Source organism: Pelodiscus sinensis, chromosome 2 (genome assembly GCF_052426305.1).
Source record: "Pelodiscus sinensis isolate ZL-2025 chromosome 2, ASM5242630v1, whole genome shotgun sequence".
NCBI classification, from domain to species: domain Eukaryota; kingdom Metazoa; phylum Chordata; order Testudines; family Trionychidae; genus Pelodiscus; species Pelodiscus sinensis.
The window spans coordinates 254330947-254350060 of NC_143053.1; positions in this window are offsets into that span (position 1 = coordinate 254330947).

Below are 19114 nucleotides of genomic sequence, written 5' to 3' on the forward strand. Positions count from 1 at the left end.
CTGGAGGGTATGTCAACACAACTGAAATTTGGAGAAAACTGAATTTTTAAGTTTTACAGCACTTTACTATTTTTGTATTTTTTACGCCCAAAAAATTTCATTGCCCACCCAGCTACAATTAAGTTGTTTAAACAAATATGTTGTAATGGTAGAAAAAAAATTCTGTGTCTGAAAATTGTAGGTACTGGGGGTACTTAACATTTTTTTTAAAAGGGGTACTTTATTAAAAAAAAAGTTGAGAAACACTGTGTTAGAGGATGCTTTATCAGTTCAGCACAGTTTTTCTCTGCAAGAGTTTTTGCGTGAGAACGCGCCAGTGTAGACGTAGCCTAGGTGTTTGGGAAGTTGTGATGAAGATAATTGTAAATAAATTGTAGAATTTCTTCAGGAGCACTACAGTCCATTGGAAGCAGACTTTGGAGCAAGCCAAAGATCACTGCCATTAATGTCAGAGCTCTCTCCGTATGTCAGTGCACAATGAAGATTGTTACAGCGTTTGATCAAAATTTTATTATGGAGTTACTTTGTTATATAAAAATCCCCAAAGTTTCACATGTTGATTCATTTGCTTAAGCCGTTCTTCCAGACGTGCTGTCAGTGTCTGAAAGCTGGTTGAAAAATTCAGTTTTAAACTTGATCCCTGGATTGTTAACTGTTTCATCTTCACATTCATAGCTGAATTTATGCTTTAACGATGAACACGTGGAAGTAGTTTAAACTCTATATCAACATCAAGGTTTTCAGCTATTTCCTTAGCAGTGGTCAGAGCTCCTTCATACCCAACCTCCCTGTAGTTTATAATATGTCACGTCAAGCATTTATCAATTTTGTGGCTGCAACATTGAAGCTTGTCTTATTTTGCATGCTTTTGCTCACCACATTGACTTGAAAAAGGATATCATACCACACCACAATGGAGACAAGAAACTTGAATTCACTTAGTTTCACATGTCAGGGAGAGTGCTTGGTGATGAGCAACAGTATCTGCTTGCTCTAATTCAGCCAAAGTAACGAGGGCATCATAGACTTCAGCTGTTTGGTATAGAACAGCTTTAACCCAGTCAGTTCTGCACTCCCAGCATGTTTCACATGTTGACTTCATAGTGACATTGACCTAATATGTGAGAATCTTCCAATGATGATCAGAGGTAGAGCACAGAAAGTAGATCCTTTGCAGAATGCCAAAGAGGGAGAAGGTCTCTGCTGAAGATGATGTGGCATCCCCCACAAGATTGAGCGAGTGGCATCCACATTGAACAAAAAATGCTCTAGGTTTTGATTAAGAATTCTTGCCTGTACACCTTTGTTCTTCTCCTTCATGTTTGCACTGTTGTCATAACCTTAGCCCCGGAAGTCTTGAATATATTTATGTTGCATTCCTTCAGAGTAGTAATTATTGTATCAGTCCTTCCTCTGTGGACTCATCCACTGTTTTAAAACCATAAAGTGCTCCTGAATTATCACTTTTCCAGCTGAAGTATCAATGAACCGAACAGTGAAAGACATCTTACCATAAGGGCTCTCATCTGGAGTACAATCCAATATAACTGAGTTGAACTTAGCACTTCTTAACCTTTTAAGAATATCTTGCAGGACTTCCTTCACCAATAATTCAATTATCTCATTCTGGATTGTTTTTTCAAAGTAGTGATCCATCACCTCCCTAGAAAATATATTCCTTCATTACTTCATCATACTTTCCTAGTAACTCCACCAGACCTAGGAAGTTCTCATTGTTCGTGAAAAGCCTGCCAGATACACCTTGAAAAGTCAGTATTTTAAGAACGATAAAGTATTATTATCTTGAGCCTCTTTATAACGTTTTGGTGTTCTGTCTCTTGGTTACTCACACACTGAAGATTCATGTTGGTGAATTATCCTGTTTAAGCCTTCGCTCTGTTTTGAACCACATATGGTAGGAATTGAAATGACTAGGTGACTTTTCATGCTTCAGGAGAAGCTCAGACAAGTTCTTCCAATCATTCGACCCTGTAATGGATAGAGGAGGAGTGCTGACCAGCACCCAAAGACTAAAGAGTTAAACTCAGGTAGCGAGCAAGTGAGGGGGCCAAAAGAACCCATCGAGATAGAAGGCTGAACTTTGAATTGTATAAGATCTTTCCCACACAAAGAAAGCAGGCAGAGTTAAACCAAGAGTTCAGACATACAGAATGATTTAAACCCAGGCAGGACTACCATGCCTCCAAGGAATTCGGGGCATGGAAGTGGACTGAACAAAGAGAAGATTGGAAGTAAGGGGAAAAAAGTGAATCTAGTCACATTCAGGGTAATTTTTCTTTATTTTGGGGTTTGGTTTGAACTGCTGTGTGTGGATCTATGCCTCCCCTCCCCATTTACCATCTAGAATTGTTCCCAGAGATTTTTCTCTGTGTTTTAATGTTTCCTTTAGTTGCTCTGTAACATCTAGCAACCAAGTATGCTTTCTCAAGTTTATCTTTTGTTTTGTAATAAAAATCACTTTAAGGTGATGATTTGATTTCTCATAAACAACTAGAAGTCCTGTGGCACCTTCTAGACTAACAGATTTATTGGAGCGTAAGCTTTCATGGGCAAAGACCCACTTCGTCAGATACATGCATCTGATGAAGTGAGTCTTTGCCGACAAAAGCTTATGCTCCAATAACTCTCTTAGTCTAAAAGGTGCCACAGGACTTCTTGTTGTTTGTGCAGATTCAGACTAACACAGCTATCCCTCCAATACTTGTCACCATGCAAGGATTTGCTTCTGTGTCCTGAAAGGTACTGAAGGTCTGCCTGTGTGTCTGCATGCCTCAGACTGAGAGATCAGCTACCAGAGACTGCAGCTTGCTTTTCCCTTTTCTTTTTTCAAGCTCTTTTGATGCAAAAGAGCTTGGTGTTCCCCTGGGGGTGGGTTCAAGTGTTCACCTGTTTTTTAGGTGTAGGAACAGAATCTGGACACCAGTGTATGAAGCAAGCAGGAAAGTTTATTAAACACACAGTGCTGGCGGAGTGTCACATCATATGCCTGTTAAGCTCAGTGAACACTGCCAACCAATAGGTTACAATTAATTATATAGGATGTTCAATGGGCAGATGAAGTGATTGGGTGGAGGAGATCCTGAACCCCCCTGGATAGATAATATAATATATGGAGATATACCTCTCTCATAGAACTGGAAGGGACCTTGAAAAGTCATTGACTCTAGTTCCCTGCCCTCACAGCAGGACCAAGTACCATCCCTGACAGATTTGCCCCAGATCCCTAAATGTCCCCCTCAAGGATTGAGCTCACAACCCTGGGTTTAAGAGGCCAATGTTCAAACCACTGAGCTATTCCTTGCCCCAAAATAAGAACAATAATATAAACATACATAATACCTTATAGCTAGTAAAACAAGTATTTAAACAAAGCAAACATCAAATATCAACTATGTGCCAAGTGGGGATGTGTCTGTTAGCTTCAAGAAGGTGTCTGAACGGATGTGGTCCATCTGGGGATTAAAGCAGAGACATTAGGAGTACTTGACAGTTACACATTTGTTCTTGTAGCACTTTAAGGACTAACAAGATGGTTTAATTAGATGATGAGCTTTTGTGGGCCAGACCCACTTCCACGAAAGCTCATCATCTAATAAACCATCTTGTTAGTCTTTAAAGTGCTACATAGTCCTGTATTCTGTTTCAGCTACACCAGACTAACACGGCTACATTTCTATCACTATTCTACATTTGTTCTTAGCACCATTGAATGTGTCATGTCCTGTCTCCCATCCTGGGTCATTAGCACTATGACTACCTTTCTTCAACGGGCTAGGTGGGGGGAGGGGTTAACCATCATAAGAACGGCCATACTGGGTCAGACCAAAGGTCCTTCTAGCCCAGTATCCTGTCTGCCAACAGTCGCCAGCACCAGGTGCCCCAGAGAGAGTGGACCGAAGACAACGATCAAGCGATTTGTCTCCTGCCATCTCTCTCCAGCCTCTGACAAACAGAGGTCAAGGACACCATTTTATCCCTGGCTAATAGTCTTTTATGGACCTAACCTCCATGAAATTATCTAGCTTCTCTTTAAACTCTATTATAGTCCTAGCCTTCACAGCCTCCTCTGGCAAGGAGTTCTACAGGTTGACTACACGCTGTGTGAAGAAGAACTTTCTTTTATTAGTTTTAAACCTGCTACCCATTAATTTCATTTGGTGTCCTCTAGTTCTTCTATTTAGGGAACTAATAAATAACTTTTCTTTATCGGCCCTCTCCACACCACTCATGATTTTATAGACCTCTATCATATCCCCCCTCAGTCTCCTCTTTTCTAAACTGCAAAGTCCCAGTCGCTTTAACCTCTCCTCATATGGGACCGGTTCCAAACCCCTAATCATTTTAGTTGCCCTTTTCTGAACCCTTTCCAAGGCCAAAATATCTTTTTTGAGGTGAGGAGACCACATCTGTACACAGTATTCAAGATTTGGGTGTACCATAGTTTTATACAGGGGCAGTAAGATATTCTGGGTCTTATTTTCTAGCCCTTTCCTAATAATTCCTAGCATCCTATTTGCCTTTTTGACCGCCGCTGCACACTGTGTGGAAGTTTTCAGAGAACTGTCCACAATAACTCCAAGATCTTTCCTGATTTGTCATAGTCAAATTAGCCCCCATCATACTACGTACGTATAGTTGGGGTTATTTTTCCCAATGTGCATTACTTTACACTTATCCACGTTAAATTTCATTTGCCATTTTGTTGCCCAATCACTGAGTTTGGTGAGATCTTCTTGGAGTCCCTCACAGTCTGCTTCTGTGTTAGTGTGCCAATTCCAGACTCCAAATTTAGAATAGGGGTTCTTAACAGAATATCATAGCCTGCCTCAAATTTTTACCCTACACAAGAATAAAAATTACTTGATAGTGGCAACAACCCCCCAAAATCTGTGTATTGTGATTCTGGAGTGGGTGGGGAGTTTTTTGTAACCAGTGCCTGTAGAGGCAAGGTGTGAAGGAGGGGGACTATCCCTCCTCTCCATCTGGGTGGCTGTGTCAGCTATTCGCTGTCCGCCCGTACGAGTTCTCAGTGGCCTCCACCACTAATTTGGCAATCCTATTCCGTCACCGCAACACACAGTTTACATGGCCCAGCCTCACTCGGGGCTGTCCACAAAATAAACGGTGGGGAGGTAGGATGCCCTCGCCCAAGGCCCTAAGGACAGGTTCCGCTATGGTCCCGTTCGACTGGTAGGGCTTCCAGCTGTAACTCACCAGCCCACAGGCCACCTTCAAGGAAGCCCTGCCCTACTTCCTCCCCCCCATCACCCCGCCGCCTTTAGTTCGAGCAGGCGTGTCCTTCTCTATCCTCCATGGCCCCCTTGAATATGGCACCTGCCCATGCCGACGCCCCACTGCCCGACATCCATGACACACGCTCGCTGGGACTCCGCCCCCCCCTTCCGTGCATCATGCCCCGGACGTCTCCCCAGCTGTGGTGCTTGTTGTCAGTCAGCATCCGCACCGCTCAGCTGAGCCACAGCCCAGGAGCAGGCGGCACAAATGGCTGTTTCACTTCCATGCTCCCCATGCAGCACTGTGGTGCAACTCTGCCCAGTCACAAAAGGTTTTTAAGTTCTCTTGAGGACCCTCCCCACGTGTACTTGGAGTGCCCAGAGTGAGGAAACAGTCCTGACAGACCCCTCGACTACTAAGGATGATTTTGAATTCAAGTCAAAGAGCTTGCAGAAGAAACAGAAAACCTTGTCAATGGTATCCAAGTAAATCAGCCAACACTGCTGGACAACTTTGATGTTTTCAAGTCTTCTGTATAAAAACATAATAGACAAATCCCCTGCCGCCTCTATATCAGAGGCAGTGGGGGTGAGGCCTGCGTGTAACTGTGTACTCAACTACAAGCTCACATCCCTATCAATGACTGAACAGCTCTGAGCCTAACAAGCATATTTTCAAAGAGGGAGCTTTAGGGAGAGCAGAGGGAAGGGGCCTGGGTGTGACTGAGAGAAGCTGCAGAGGGGCAGGCACAGTGCAACTGAGGGGAGCTTTGAGGAGAGGAGGGCAGGTGGTGTGTGACACAGAGCCCTGGGGAGATGGAAGAGGGCAGCAGGGTGTGACTGAGAAGAGCTGGCTGCTGGGCTGCATGTGACTGAGGTGTGGGGGGACGCCTCGGAAAAGCACCAGGCATCTGGGGTGGGGTGGGTGTTACTCGAGGGAGCTGGGTGTGACTGGGGGGCTGGGTGTGACATGGGGGGGCTCAGGGGCACTGAGTGTGACTGGGGGGCTGGGTATGACATGGGGGGGCTCGGGCACTGAGTGTGACTAGGGGCCTGGGTGTGACATGGGGGGCTCAGGGCACAGTGTGACTGGGGGCTGGGTGTGACATGGGGGGCTCAGGGGCACTGAGTGTGACTGGCGGGGCTGGGTGTGACATGGGGGGCTCAGGGGCACTGAGTGTGGCTGGGGGGCTGGGTGTGACATGGAGGGCTCAGGGGCACTGAGTGTGACTGGGGGGCTGGGTGTGACTGGGGGGCTCAGGGCACTGAGTGTGGCTGGGGGGCTGGGTGTGACTGGGGGGCTCAGGGCACTGAGTGTGACGGGGGGCTGGGTGTGACTGGGGGGCTCAGGGGCACTGAGTGTGACTGGGGGGGCTGGGTGTGACTGGGGGCTCAGGGGCACTGAGTGTGACGGGGGGGCTGGGTGTGACTGGGGGGCTCAGGGACACTGAGTGTGACTGGGGGGCTCGGGCACTGAGTGTGACTGGGGGGGCACAGTGTGACTGGGGGGCTCAGGGACACTGAGTGTGACTGGGGGGCTCGGGCACTGAGTGTGACTGGGGGGCACAGTGTGACTGGGGGGCTGGGTGTGACATGGGGGACTCAGGGGGGCTGGGTGTGACTGGGGGGCTCAGGAGCAGTGTGACTGGGGGGCTGGGTGTGACATCGGGGGCTCAGGGGGGGCTGGGTGTGACTGGGGGGCTCAGGAGCACAGTGTGACTGGGGGGGCTGGGTGTGACTGGGGGGCTCAGGGGCACTGAGTGTGACGGGGGCTGGGTGTGACTGGGGGGCTCGGGCACAGTGTGACTGGGGGGCTGGGTGTGACTGGGGGGCTGGGTGTGACTAGGGGGGCTCAGGGGCACTGAGTGTGACTGGGGGGCTGGGTGTGACTGAGGGGCTGGGTGTGACTAGGGGGGCTCAGGGGCACTGAGTGTGACTGGGGGGCTGGGTGTGACTGGGGGGCTCAGGGGCACTGAGTGTGACGGGGGGCTGGGTGTGACTGGGGGACTCAGGGGCACTGAGTGTGACTGGGGGGCTGGGTGTGACTGGGGGGCTGGGTGTGACTGGGGGGCTCAGGGGCACTGAGTGTGGCTGGGGGGCTGGGTGTGACTGGGGGGCTCAGGGACACTGAGTGTGACGGGGGGGCTGGGTGTGACTGGGGGGCTCAGGGCACTGAGTGTGACGGGGGGCTGGGTGTGACTGGGGGGCTCAGGGGCACTGAGTGTGACGGGGGGCTGGGTGTGACTGGGGGGCTCAGGGGCACTGAGTGTGACTGGGGGGCTGGGTGTGACTGGGGGGCTCAGGGCACTGAGTGTGACTGGGGGGCTGGGTGTGACATGGGGGGCCTCAGGGGCACAGAGTGTGACTGCGGGAGCTGGGTGTGACTGGGGGCCTCAGGGGCACTGAGTGTGACTGGGGGGCTGGGTGTGACTGGGGGGCTCAGGGCACTGAGTGTGACTGGGGGGGTTGGGTGTGACTGGGGGGCTCAGGGGCACTGAGTGTGACTGGGGGGCTCAGGGCACTGAGTGTGACTGGGGGGGTTGGGTGTGACTGGGGGGCTCAGGGACACTGAGTGTGACTGGGGGGCTGGGTGTGACTGGGGGGCTCAGGGCACTGAGTGTGGCTGGGGGGCTGGGTGTGACTGGGGGCTCAGGGCACTGAGTGTGACGGGGGGCTGGGTGTGACTGGGAGGCTCAGGGGCACTGAGTGTGACTGGGGGGCTGGGTGTGACATGGTGGGCTCAGGGGGGCTGGGTGTGACTGGGGGGCTCAGGGGCACTGAGTGTGACTGGGGGGCTGGGTGTGACATGGGGGGCTCAGGGGCACTGAGTGTGACTAGGGGGCTGGGTGTGACTGGGGGGCTGGGTGTGACTGGGGGGCTCAGGGGCACTGAGTGTGACTGGGGGTCTGGGTGTGACTTGGGGGCTCAGGGGCACTGAGTGTGATGGGGGGCTGGGTGTGACTGGGGGGCTCAGGGGCACTGAGTGTGACTAGGGGGCTGGGTGTGACTGGGGGGCTGGGTGTGACTGGGGGGCTCAGGGCACTGAGTGTGGCTGGGGGGCTGGGTGTGACTGGGGGGCTCAGGGCACTGAGTGTGACTGGGGGAGTTGGGTGTGACTGGGGGGCTCAGGGCACTGAGTGTGACGGGGGGGCTGGGTGTGACTGGGGGCTCAGGGGCACTGAGTGTGACGGGGGGCTGGGTGTGACTGGGGGGCTCAGAGGCACTGAGTGTGACTGGGGGCTGGGTGTGACTGGGGGGCTCAGGGGCACTGAGTGTGACTGGGGGGCTGGGTGTGACTGGGGGGCTCAGGGGCACTGAGTGTGACGGGGGGCTGGGTGTGACTGGGGGGCTCAGGGGCACAGTGTGACGGGGGGGCTGGGTGTGACTGGGGGGCTCAGGGGCACTGAGTGTGACTGGGGGGCTCAGGGGCACTGAGTGTGACTGGGGGGCTGGGTGTGACTGGGGGGCTCAGGGCACTGAGTGTGACTGGGGGGGTTGGGTGTGACTGGGGGGCTCAGGGACACTGAGTGTGACTGGGGGGCTGGGTGTGACTGGGGGGCTCAGGGCACTGAGTGTGGCTGGGGGGCTGGGTGTGACTGGGGGCTCAGGGCACTGAGTGTGACGGGGGGCTGGGTGTGACTGGGGGGCTCAGGGGCACTGAGTGTGACTGGGGGGCTCGGGCACTGAGTGTGACTGGGGGGCACAGTGTGACGGGGGGCTGGGTGTGACATGGTGGGCTCAGGAGGGCTGGGTGTGACTGGGGGGCTCAGGGGCACTGAGTGTGACTGGGGGGCTGGGTGTGACATGGGGGGCTCAGGGGCACTGAGTGTGACTAGGGGGCTGGGTGTGACTGGGGGGCTGGGTGTGACTGGGGGGCTCAGGGGCACTGAGTGTGATGGGGGGCTGGGTGTGACTGGGGGGCTCAGGGGCACTGAGTGTGACTAGGGGGCTGGGTGTGACTGGGGGGCTGGGTGTGACTGGGGGGCTCAGGGCACTGAGTGTGGCTGGGGGGCTGGGTGTGACTGGGGGGCTCAGGGCACTGAGTGTGACTGGGGGAGTTGGGTGTGACTGGGGGGCTCAGGGCACTGAGTGTGACGGGGGGGCTGGGTGTGACTGGGGGCTCAGGGGCACTGAGTGTGACGGGGGGCTGGGTGTGACTGGGGGGCTCAGAGGCACTGAGTGTGACTGGGGGCTGGGTGTGACTGGGGGGCTCAGGGGCACTGAGTGTGACGGGGGGCTGGGTGTGACTGGGGGGCTCAGGGGCACTGAGTGTGACTGGGGGGCTGGGTGTGACTGGGGGGCTCAGGGCACTGAGTGTGACTGGGGGGCTGGGTGTGACATGGGGGGCCTCAGGGGCACAGAGTGTGACTGCGGGAGCTGGGTGTGACTGGGGGCCTCAGGGGCACTGAGTGTGACTGGGGGGCTGGGTGTGACTGGGGGGCTCAGGGCACTGAGTGTGACTGGGGGGTTGGGTGTGACTGGGGGGCTCAGGGCACTGAGTGTGACGGGGAGGCTGGGTGTGACTGGGGGGGCTCAGGGCACTGAGTGTGACGGGGGGGCTGGGTGTGACTGGGGGGCTCAGGGGCACTGAGTGTGGCTGGGGGGCTGGGTGTGACTGGGGGGCTGGGTGTGACTGGGGGGCTCAGGGCACTGAGTGTGACGGGGGGCTGGGTGTGACTGGGGGGCTCGGGCACTGAGTGTGACTGGGGGGGGCACAGTGTGACTGGGGGGCTCAGGGACACTGAGTGTGACTGGGGGGCTCGGGCACTGAGTGTGACTGGGGGGCACAGTGTGACTGGGGGGCTGGGTGTGACATGGGGGACTCAGGGGGGCTGGGTGTGACTGGGGGGCTCAGGAGCAGTGTGACTGGGGGGCTGGGTGTGACATCGGGGGCTCAGGGGGGGCTGGGTGTGACTGGGGGGCTCAGGAGCACAGTGTGACTGGGGGGGCTGGGTGTGACTGGGGGGCTCAGGGGCACTGAGTGTGACGGGGGCTGGGTGTGACTGGGGGGCTCGGGCACAGTGTGACTGGGGGGCTGGGTGTGACTGGGGGGCTGGGTGTGACTAGGGGGGCTCAGGGGCACTGAGTGTGACTGGGGGGCTGGGTGTGACTGAGGGGCTGGGTGTGACTAGGGGGGCTCAGGGGCACTGAGTGTGACTGGGGGGCTGGGTGTGACTGGGGGGCTCAGGGGCACTGAGTGTGACGGGGGGCTGGGTGTGACTGGGGGACTCAGGGGCACTGAGTGTGACTAGGGGGCTGGGTGTGACTGGGGCACTGAGTGTGACTGGGGGGCTCAGGGCACTGAGTGTGACTGGGGGGGTTGGGTGTGACTGGGGGGCTCAGGGACACTGAGTGTGACTGGGGGGCTGGGTGTGACTGGGGGGCTCAGGGCACTGAGTGTGGCTGGGGGGCTGGGTGTGACTGGGGGCTCAGGGGCACTGAGTGTGACGGGGGGCTGGGTGTGACTGGGGGCTCAGGGGCACTGAGTGTGACTGGGGGGCTGGGTGTGACATGGTGGGCTCAGGGGGGCTGGGTGTGACTGGGGGGCTCAGGGGCACTGAGTGTGACTGGGGGGCTGGGTGTGACATGGGGGGCTCAGGGGCACTGAGTGTGACTAGGGGGCTGGGTGTGACTGGGGGGCTGGGTGTGACTAGGGGGGCTCAGGGGCACTGAGTGTGACTGGGGGTCTGGGTGTGACTTGGGGGCTCAGGGGCACTGAGTGTGATGGGGGCTGGGTGTGACTGGGGGGCTCAGGGGCACTGAGTGTGACTAGGGGGCTGGGTGTGACTGGGGGGCTGGGTGTGACTGGGGGGCTCAGGGCACTGAGTGTGGCTGGGGGGCTGGGTGTGACTGGGGGGCTCAGGGCACTGAGTGTGACTGGGGGAGTTGGGTGTGACTGGGGGGCTCAGGGCACTGAGTGTGACGGGGGGGCTGGGTGTGACTGGGGGCTCAGGGGCACTGAGTGTGACGGGGGGCTGGGTGTGACTGGGGGGCTCAGAGGCACTGAGTGTGACTGGGGGCTGGGTGTGACTGGGGGGCTCAGGGGCACTGAGTGTGACTGGGGGGCTGGGTGTGACTGGGGGGCTCAGGGGCACTGAGTGTGACGGGGGGCTGGGTGTGACTGGGGGGCTCAGGGGCACAGTGTGACGGGGGGGCTGGGTGTGACTGGGGGGCTCAGGGGCACTGAGTGTGACTGGGGGGCTCAGGGGCACTGAGTGTGACTGGGGGGCTGGGTGTGACTGGGGGGCTCAGGGCACTGAGTGTGACTGGGGGCTGGGTGTGACTGGGGGGCTCAGGGACACTGAGTGTGACTGGGGGGCTGGGTGTGACTGGGGGGCTCAGGGCACTGAGTGTGGCTGGGGGGCTGGGTGTGACTGGGGGCTCAGGGCACTGAGTGTGACGGGGGGCTGGGTGTGACTGGGGGGCTCAGGGGCACTGAGTGTGACTAGGGGGCTGGGTGTGACTGGGGGGCTGGGTGTGACTGGGGGGCTCAGGGGCACTGAGTGTGGCTGGGGGGCTGGGTGTGACTGGGGGGCTCAGGGACACTGAGTGTGACGGGGGGCTGGGTGTGACTGGGGGGCTCAGGGCACTGAGTGTGACGGGGGGCTGGGTGTGACTGGGGGGCTCAGGGGCACTGAGTGTGACGGGGGGGCTGGGTGTGACTGGGGGGCTCAGGGGCACTGAGTGTGACTGGGGGGCTGGGTGTGACTGGGGGGCTCAGGGCACTGAGTGTGACTGGGGGGCTGGGTGTGACATGGGGGGCCTCAGGGGCACAGAGTGTGACTGCGGGAGCTGGGTGTGACTGGGGGCCTCAGGGGCACTGAGTGTGACTGGGGGGCTGGGTGTGACTGGGGGGCTCAGGGCACTGAGTGTGACTGGGGGGGTTGGGTGTGACTGGGGGGCTCAGGGGCACTGAGTGTGACTGGGGGGCTCAGGGCACTGAGTGTGACTGGGGGGGTTGGGTGTGACTGGGGGGCTCAGGGACACTGAGTGTGACTGGGGGGCTGGGTGTGACTGGGGGGCTCAGGGCACTGAGTGTGGCTGGGGGGCTGGGTGTGACTGGGGGCTCAGGGCACTGAGTGTGACGGGGGGCTGGGTGTGACTGGGAGGCTCAGGGGCACTGAGTGTGACTGGGGGGCTGGGTGTGACATGGTGGGCTCAGGGGGGCTGGGTGTGACTGGGGGGCTCAGGGGCACTGAGTGTGACTGGGGGGCTGGGTGTGACATGGGGGGCTCAGGGGCACTGAGTGTGACTAGGGGGCTGGGTGTGACTGGGGGGCTGGGTGTGACTAGGGGGGCTCAGGGGCACTGAGTGTGACTGGGGGTCTGGGTGTGACTTGGGGGCTCAGGGGCACTGAGTGTGATGGGGGGCTGGGTGTGACTGGGGGGCTCAGGGGCACTGAGTGTGACTAGGGGGCTGGGTGTGACTGGGGGGCTGGGTGTGACTGGGGGGCTCAGGGCACTGAGTGTGGCTGGGGGGCTGGGTGTGACTGGGGGGCTCAGGGCACTGAGTGTGACTGGGGGAGTTGGGTGTGACTGGGGGGCTCAGGGCACTGAGTGTGACGGGGGGGCTGGGTGTGACTGGGGGCTCAGGGGCACTGAGTGTGATGGGGGGCTGGGTGTGACGGGGGGCTCAGAGGCACTGAGTGTGACTGGGGGCTGGGTGTGACTGGGGGGCTCAGGGGCACTGAGTGTGACTGGGGGGCTGGGTGTGACTGGGGGGCTCAGGGGCACTGAGTGTGACGGGGGGGCTGGGTGTGACTGGGGGGCTCAGGGGCACAGTGTGACGGGGGGGCTGGGTGTGACTGGGGGGCTCAGGGGCACTGAGTGTGACTGGGGGGCTCAGGGGCACTGAGTGTGACTGGGGGGCTGGGTGTGACTGGGGGGCTCAGGGCACTGAGTGTGACTGGGGGGGTTGGGTGTGACTGGGGGGCTCAGGGACACTGAGTGTGACTGGGGGGCTGGGTGTGACTGGGGGGCTCAGGGCACTGAGTGTGGCTGGGGGGCTGGGTGTGACTGGGGGCTCAGGGCACTGAGTGTGACGGGGGGCTGGGTGTGACTGGGGGGCTCAGGGGCACTGAGTGTGACTGGGGGGCTCGGGCACTGAGTGTGACTGGGGGGGCACAGTGTGACGGGGGGCTGGGTGTGACATGGTGGGCTCAGGAGGGCTGGGTGTGACTGGGGGGCTCAGGGGCACTGAGTGTGACTGGGGGGCTGGGTGTGACATGGGGGGCTCAGGGGCACTGAGTGTGACTAGGGGGCTGGGTGTGACTGGGGGGCTGGGTGTGACTGGGGGGCTCAGGGGCACTGAGTGTGATGGGGGGCTGGGTGTGACTGGGGGGCTGGGTGTGACTGGGGGGCTCAGGGCACTGAGTGTGGCTGGGGGGCTGGGTGTGACTGGGGGGCTCAGGGCACTGAGTGTGACTGGGGGAGTTGGGTGTGACTGGGGGGCTCAGGGCACTGAGTGTGACGGGGGGGCTGGGTGTGACTGGGGGCTCAGGGGCACTGAGTGTGACGGGGGGCTGGGTGTGACTGGGGGGCTCAGAGGCACTGAGTGTGACTGGGGGCTGGGTGTGACTGGGGGGCTCAGGGGCACTGAGTGTGACGGGGGGCTGGGTGTGACTGGGGGGCTCAGGGGCACTGAGTGTGACTGGGGGGCTGGGTGTGACTGGGGGGCTCAGGGCACTGAGTGTGACTGGGGGGCTGGGTGTGACATGGGGGGCCTCAGGGGCACAGAGTGTGACTGGGGGGCTGGGTGTGACTGGGGGGCTCAGGGCACTGAGTGTGACTGGGGGGTTGGGTGTGACTGGGGGGCTCAGGGCACTGAGTGTGACGGGGGGGCTGGGTGTGACTGGGGGGCTCAGGGCACTGAGTGTGACGGGGGGGCTGGGTGTGACTGGGGGGCTCAGGGGCACTGAGTGTGGCTGGGGGGCTGGGTGTGACTGGGGGGCTGGGTGTGACTGGGGGGCTCAGGGGCACTGAGTGTGACGGGGGGCTGGGTGTGACTGGGGGGCTCAGGGCACTGAGTGTGACGGGGGGGCTGGGTGTGACTGGGGGGCTCAGGGCACTGAGTGTGACTGGGGGGCTCAGGGGCACTGAGTGTGACGGGGGGGCTGGGTGTGACTGGGGGCTCAGGGGCACTGAGTGTGACTGGGGGGCTCAGGGGCACTGAGTGTGACGGGGGGGCTGGGTGTGACTGGGGGGCTCAGGGGCACTGAGTGTGACGGGGGGGCTGGGTGTGACTGGGGGGCTCAGGGCACTGAGTGTGACTGGGGGGCTGGGTGTGACTGGGGGGCTCAGGGGCACTGAGTGTGACGGGGGGCTGGGTGTGACTGGGGGGCTCAGGGGCACTGAGTGTGACGGGGGGCTGGGTGTGACTGGGGGGCTCAGGGCACTGAGTGTGACGGGGGGCTGGGTGTGACTGGGGGGCTCAGGGCACTGAGTGTGACGGGGGGGCTCAGGGGCACTGAGTGTGACGGGGGGGCTGGGTGTGACTGGGGGCTCAGGGGCACTGAGTGTGACTGGGGGGCTCAGGGGCACTGAGTGTGACGGGGGGCTGGGTGTGACTGGGGGGCTCAGGGGCACTGAGTGTGACTGGGGGGCTCAGGGGCACTGAGTGTGACGGGGGGGCTGGGTGTGACTGGGGGGCTCAGGGGCACTGAGTGTGACGGGGGGGCTGGGTGTGACTGGGGGGCTCAGGGCACGGAGTGTGACTGGGGGGCTGGGTGTGACTGGGGGGCTCAGGGGCACTGAGTGTGACTGGGGGGCTGGGTGTGACTGGGGGGCTCAGGGGCACTGAGTGTGACTGGGGGGCTCAGGGGCACTGAGTGTGACGGGGGGGCTGGGTGTGACTGGGGGGCTCAGGGGCACTGAGTGTGACTGGGGGGCTGGGTGTGACTGGGGGGCTCAGGGCACTGAGTGTGACTGGGGGGGTTGGGTGTGACTGGGGGGCTCAGGGGCACTGAGTGTGACTGGGGGGCTGGGTGTGACTGGGGGGCTCAGGGCACTGAGTGTGACTGGGGGGGTTGGGTGTGACTGGGGGGCTCAGGGACACTGAGTGTGACTGGGGGGCTGGGTGTGACTGGGGGGCTCAGGGCACTGAGTGTGGCTGGGGGGCTGGGTGTGACTGGGGGCTCAGGGCACTGAGTGTGACTGGGGGCTGGGTGTGACTGGGAGGCTCAGGGGCACTGAGTGTGACTGGGGGGCTGGGTGTGACATGGTGGGCTCAGGGGGGCTGGGTGTGACTGGGGGGCTCAGGGGCACTGAGTGTGACTGGGGGGCTGGGTGTGACATGGGGGGCTCAGGGGCACTGAGTGTGACTAGGGGGCTGGGTGTGACTGGGGGGCTGGGTGTGACTAGGGGGGCTCAGGGGCACTGAGTGTGACTGGGGGTCTGGGTGTGACTTGGGGGCTCAGGGGCACTGAGTGTGATGGGGGGGCTGGATGTGACTGGGGGGCTCAGGGGCACTGAGTGTGACTAGGGGGCTGGGTGTGACTGGGGGGCTGGGTGTGACTGGGGGGCTCAGGGCACTGAGTGTGGCTGGGGGGCTGGGTGTGACTGGGGGGCTCAGGGCACTGAGTGTGACTGGGGGAGTTGGGTGTGACTGGGGGGCTCAGGGCACTGAGTGTGACGGGGGGCTGGGTGTGACTGGGGGCTCAGGGGCACTGAGTGTGACGGGGGGCTGGGTGTGACTGGGGGGCTCAGAGGCACTGAGTGTGACTGGGGGCTGGGTGTGACTGGGGGGCTCAGGGGCACTGAGTGTGACTGGGGGGCTGGGTGTGACTGGGGGGCTCAGGGGCACTGAGTGTGACGGGGGGCTGGGTGTGACTGGGGGGCTCAGGGGCACAGTGTGACGGGGGGGCTGGGTGTGACTGGGGGGCTCAGGGGCACTGAGTGTGACTGGGGGGCTCAGGGGCACTGAGTGTGACTGGGGGGCTGGGTGTGACTGGGGGGCTCAGGGCACTGAGTGTGACTGGGGGGGTTGGGTGTGACTGGGGGGCTCAGGGACACTGAGTGTGACTGGGGGGCTGGGTGTGACTGGGGGGCTCAGGGCACTGAGTGTGGCTGGGGGGCTGGGTGTGACTGGGGGCTCAGGGCACTGAGTGTGACGGGGGGCTGGGTGTGACTGGGGGGCTCAGGGGCACTGAGTGTGACTGGGGGGCTCGGGCACTGAGTGTGACTGGGGGGGCACAGAGTGTGACGGGGGGCTGGGTGTGACATGGTGGGCTCAGGAGGGCTGGGTGTGACTGGGGGGCTCAGGGGCACTGAGTGTGACTGGGGGGCTGGGTGTGACATGGGGGGCTCAGGGGCACTGAGTGTGACTAGGGGGCTGGGTGTGACTGGGGGGCTGGGTGTGACTGGGGGGCTCAGGGGCACTGAGTGTGATGGGGGGCTGGGTGTGACTGGGGGCTCAGGGGCACTGAGTGTGACTAGGGGGCTGGGTGTGACTGGGGGGCTGGGTGTGACTGGGGGGCTCAGGGCACTGAGTGTGGCTGGGGGGCTGGGTGTGACTGGGGGGCTCAGGGCACTGAGTGTGACTGGGGGAGTTGGGTGTGACTGGGGGGCTCAGGGCACTGAGTGTGACGGGGGGGCTGGGTGTGACTGGGGGCTCAGAGGCACTGAGTGTGACGGGGGGCTGGGTGTGACTGGGGGCTCAGAGGCACTGAGTGTGACTGGGGGCTGGGTGTGACTGGGGGGCTCAGGGGCACTGAGTGTGACGGGGGGCTGGGTGTGACTGGGGGGCTCAGGGGCACTGAGTGTGACTGGGGGGCTGGGTGTGACTGGGGGGCTCAGGGCACTGAGTGTGACTGGGGGGCTGGGTGTGACATGGGGGGCCTCAGGGGCACAGAGTGTGACTGCGGGAGCTGGGTGTGACTGGGGGCCTCAGGGGCACTGAGTGTGACTGGGGGGCTGGGTGTGACTGGGGGGCTCAGGGCACTGAGTGTGACTGGGGGGTTGGGTGTGACTGGGGGGCTCAGGGCACTGAGTGTGACGGGGGGGCTGGGTGTGACTGGGGGGCTCAGGGCACTGAGTGTGACGGGGGGGCTGGGTGTGACTGGGGGGCTCAGGGGCACTGAGTGTGGCTGGGGGGCTGGGTGTGACTGGGGGGCTGGGTGTGACTGGGGGGCTCAGGGCACTGAGTGTGACGGGGGGCTGGGTGTGACTGGGGGGCTCAGGGCACTGAGTGTGACGGGGGGCTGGGTGTGACTGGGGGCTCAGGGCACTGAGTGTGACGGGGGGGCTCAGGGGCACTGAGTGTGACTGGGGGGCTCAGGGGCACTGAGTGTGACTGGGGGGCTGGGTGTGACTGGGGGGCTCAGGGGCACTGAGTGTGGCTGGGGGGCTGGGTGTGACTGGGGGGCTGGGTGTGACTGGGGGGCTCAGGGGCACTGAGTGTGACGGGGGAGCTGGGTGTGACTGGGGGGCTCAGGGCACTGAGTGTGACTGGGGGGCTGGGTGTGACTGGGGGGCTCAGGGGCACTGAGTGTGACTGGGGGGCTGGGTGTGACTGGGGGGCTCAGGGGCACTGAGTGTGACTGGGGGGCTCAGGGGCACTGAGTGTGACTGGGGGGCTGGGTGTGACTGGGGGGCTCAGGGGCACTGAGTGTGACGGGGGGGCTGGGTGTGACTGGGGGGCTCAGGGGCACTGAGTGTGACTGGGGGGCTGGGTGTGACTGGGGGGCTCAGGGCACTGAGTGTGACTGGGGGGCTGGGTGTGACTGGGGGGCTCAGGGCACTGAGTGTGACTGGGGGGGGGGCTCAGGGGCACTGAGTGTGACGGGGGGGCTGGGTGTGACTGGGGGCTCAGGGGCACTGAGTGTGACGGGGGGGCTGGGTGTGACTGGGGGGCTCAGGGGCACTGAGTGTGACGGGGGGGCTGGGTGTGACTGGGGGGCTCAGGGGCACAGTGTGACGGGGGGGCTGGGTGTGACTGGGGGGCTCAGGGGCACTGAGTGTGACTGGGGGGCTCAGGGGCACTGAGTGTGACTGGGGGGCTGGGTGTGACTGGGGGGCTCAGGGGCACTGAGTGTGACTGGGGGGCTGGGTGTGACTGGGGGGCTCAGGGGCACTGAGTGTGACTGGGGGGCTGGGTGTGACTGGGGGGCTCAGGGGCACTGAGTGTGACTGGGGGGCTGGGTGTGACTGGGGGGCTGGGTGTGACTGGGGGGCTCAGGGGCACTGAGTGTGACTGGGGGGCTGGGTGTGACTGGGGGGCTCAGGGGCACTGAGTGTGACGGGGGGGCTGGGTGTGACTGGGGGGCTCAGGGGCACTGAGTGTGACTGGGGGGCTGGGTGTGACTGGGGGGCTCAGGGGCACTGAGTGTGACTGGGGGGCTGGGTGTGACTGGGGGGCTGGGTGTGACTGGGGGGCTCAGGGGCACTGAGTGTGACTGGGGGGCTGGGTGTGACTGGGGGCTCAGGGGCACTGAGTGTGACTGGGGGGCTGGGTGTGACTGGGGGGCTCAGGGGCACTGAGTGTGACTGGGGGGCTCAGGGGCACTGAGTGTGACGGGGGGGCTGGGTGTGACGGGGGGGCTGGGTGTGACTGGGGGCTCAGGGGCACTGAGTGTGACGGGGGGGCTGGGTGTGACTGGGGGTGGTGGGAGGCGGGCGAGGTGCGCGTGCCTGAGGGAGACACCTACCAGTAAGCGCGGCAGGAGAATGACACGACAAAGTCCCAGTGTTTCCCGCCGCGGTTTTTGGACTATACATTCCCAGCATGCACTGGTTCTCACCCTGTTAGCAACCATCCCGGGCTCCTAGCAAGAGCGACAGCTCTCTCCACCAATCAGAACTAGGCTCTGCCATCTCTGAGCCAATAGGAATGCTAGGAAGAGAGCGGCCCACCAACTGATGATT